This window comes from Octopus bimaculoides, chromosome 21, assembly GCF_001194135.2.
Source record: "Octopus bimaculoides isolate UCB-OBI-ISO-001 chromosome 21, ASM119413v2, whole genome shotgun sequence".
NCBI classification, from domain to species: domain Eukaryota; kingdom Metazoa; phylum Mollusca; class Cephalopoda; order Octopoda; family Octopodidae; genus Octopus; species Octopus bimaculoides.
In genome coordinates, this window is record NC_069001.1 from 18,782,705 (window position 1) to 18,785,571 (window position 2,867).

General features: G+C 34.7%; 1 protein-coding gene across 2 annotated transcripts in view; it reads left to right on the forward strand.

Moving 5' to 3' along the window:
* Positions 1–1,163: 1,163 nt before the first annotated feature.
* Positions 1,164–2,867, forward strand: part of LOC106873104 (uncharacterized) — a 259,225-nt gene continuing 257,521 nt past the window's right edge. The window contains exon 1 of one of the 2 annotated variants that reach the window (XM_052975584.1): positions 1,164–1,619. The gene's annotated coding sequence lies outside the window, so the exon portion shown is untranslated. The remainder of the gene's footprint in view (positions 1,620–2,867) is intronic. The other variant, XM_052975587.1, reaches the window with a different exon arrangement.

Here is a 2,867-nt window from a genome sequence, read left to right on the forward strand (position 1 = left end):
CTCCTCTGAAAACATTTTCCCAACAATTCTTAGGATCTAAGTGATTATTTGTTGAAAGTTTCGTTTAAAAGTATCCATTTTTCTGGAAGTTATGAGGCAACAAAGTCGGTGGGGTATACATCTGTAGTTATGCCTATCGAAACGCCGGTGTTAAAACGGGGGTAGCTGATGAAGGAAAATGTGCTCTATGTGGCTTGTGTGTTTTCTGGACTCTTGTTATTATTATTTTCTTGTCTACGTTTTGTTTGCAACGTCCTGTACCCAGATTTGCACTTATATATACAGGTAGACGTAGGTATACACATACCTGTACGTATATATGCATATACTCATTTATTATTTGTTTATATATATATATATATATATATATATATATATATGTGTGTATGTGTGTGTATGTATAATTGCATGCATGCCGCATATGCATGCTTATACACACACGCACTAACACATACTGTTAATAAAGTACTAATCCTTCACCAATTTCTTTCTATCCGTTCCACAGCTTCTTATAGCCATCATCATCCATATCTCCTCTCTCATCAACTGTTTCTTTTCTTCCTTCTTTCTTTTTTTTTTCATTCAGTGCTAGGTTTAATTCCTCAGATTAATTATCCAATGTTTGAATGGAATTATAAGAAAATATTTACAAGGTGCAGTCTTCTCTTTCCACTTTCACTTTTTATTATTAATTCAGCTTCCTTCTTCCTTATCATTATTCATCTCTTTTCTTTCTTAGATTTTTGCACTTTTTTCGTCATCTCTCTCTCTCACTCTCGGTGTGTGCGCGTGTGTGTTTATCTTCCTCTTTTTATTTCTCGGTGTATGTGTTTCTCTTTCAATGTTTATCTCGCTATCTATATATAATCTTTATTTTTTGTCTCAGTCTTTCTCTCCCTCTCTCTGTTTCTCTCCGTGTTTGTCATTATCTTTGTTTTTCCCCCTCTTCCTCCCTCATTGCATGTGTCTGTGTTTGTCTTTCCCTCCCTCTCTCTCAGTATATTTTTATCGCACTTCTCTCTTTCTCTTACCCTTTCGATTAACCTCGCCCCTCCACTCCCTGACTCTCATCCTCTACCCTCTATCTTTTCTCTCATCTTAACTTTTTCTCCTCTTCTACTATTACTTACCTTTTCTCTCCTCCCCTTCCTCTCCTCACTACTACTATTGCTACCCCCATTGATCTCTTTATTAACCTCAATATTCGTGTCTCTATTGCAGCTCCATTCTCCAAAACCAATGAATGTCTGCAGCGATTTATACCATTCCAGTGGATATTTCTTTCTCTTTCTCACCTCCTGAGCCTTCCTTTTCCCTCTTGCCCTCAGTTTAACACATCTCCACACATCCTCCTCTTCCTTATTCCATCTCGTTCAATCTCTTCTATTTTCTCATTCAGTCTTTAGTTTCTCTTTCACATGTCTTTCTTCTCCTTCCATGCTTTTATTCCCTCTATCTTTCCGTCCTTCTCCATATAATCTTTTACTGTCGTCCTGTCTAACAGTCCATTCTTCACACTGACCCCTTCCTTCTTTCTCCACTATGATCCCTTACTCCATCGATAACCCTTTATTTCCTCACCATCTTTGTTCTACTCTCACCAATCGCCCTTTAACAAGGTAAGCTACATTTTATCGTCCACTTCATTATAAACCCCAAACACACGGTTTGGGGAACGATTTGTCTATGAATAAATAGGTGTATGTAAAATTTGGTAATGGCTTGTGTACGTGTGTGTACAGATATATATATATATATGGGAGATACATACATACATACATACACACATACACGGTATAGACATTGATATATACTCGCGTGCACGTATACTAATACTAATTACATACCAGCCGCAGACGTAATTACATGCAAGTATATATATATATATATATATATATATATATATACTTTATTCATATATATATATATATATATATATATACACTCTCTCTCTTTATATATATATATATATATATATATTTATATATACATATTCTCGCGCGCGCATATATTTATACTTATCACATTCATAGAAGTATTCATACATTCATATTAATTACATATATGTGACGAACATATTAAAATCTCCTTCTCTCGCTTTGACCATCTATCTATCTGTCTGTCTATCTACCTATCCATCTATCCATTTATCTATCTACATATCCATCTATCTATGTATCAATCTATCTATCTATCTATGTCTGTCTCTGTCTATCTTTCTGTCTGTTTGTTTGTCTGTCTGTCTGCCTATCCATCTGTTTGGTTGTCTAGCTATCAGTCTATCTATTTGCCTGTCAGTCTGTTTTTTGCCTGCTTGTCTGTCTGTCTGTCTATGTCTATCTGTCTGACTATATCTGTCTATCTCTCCGTCTGTCTCTGTCACACTATCTGCCTGTCTATATATCCGTCTGTGTTTCTATCCACCTGTCTAACTATCCGTATGTCTATCTCTCCATCTGTCTACCCCCCCCCCCCTCGAATTGTTAGTTTTCCTTCAAAAGTCGCCACTGGAAATATGAATGTCTTTTATATTAGTGTATATATTAATTTTATTGACAGTGATTTCAAAGTTTCTGCAGTGGTTGGCCTTTGCAGTGTGTCAAGGCCAGCCACAGTTGAAACTTTGAAGTTACTGTCAATAAAAATTACTGTAGTATCGAACTTTACGCCACTTGTCAGTTTGTTCTTCCTTCTTCTGTGTGTGTTTGCGTACGTGCCTATATATATATATATATATATGTATATATATGTATATATATATGTATATATATATGTATATATATATGTATATATATATATATGTATATATATATGTATATATATATGTATATATATATGTATATATATATATATGTATATATATATGT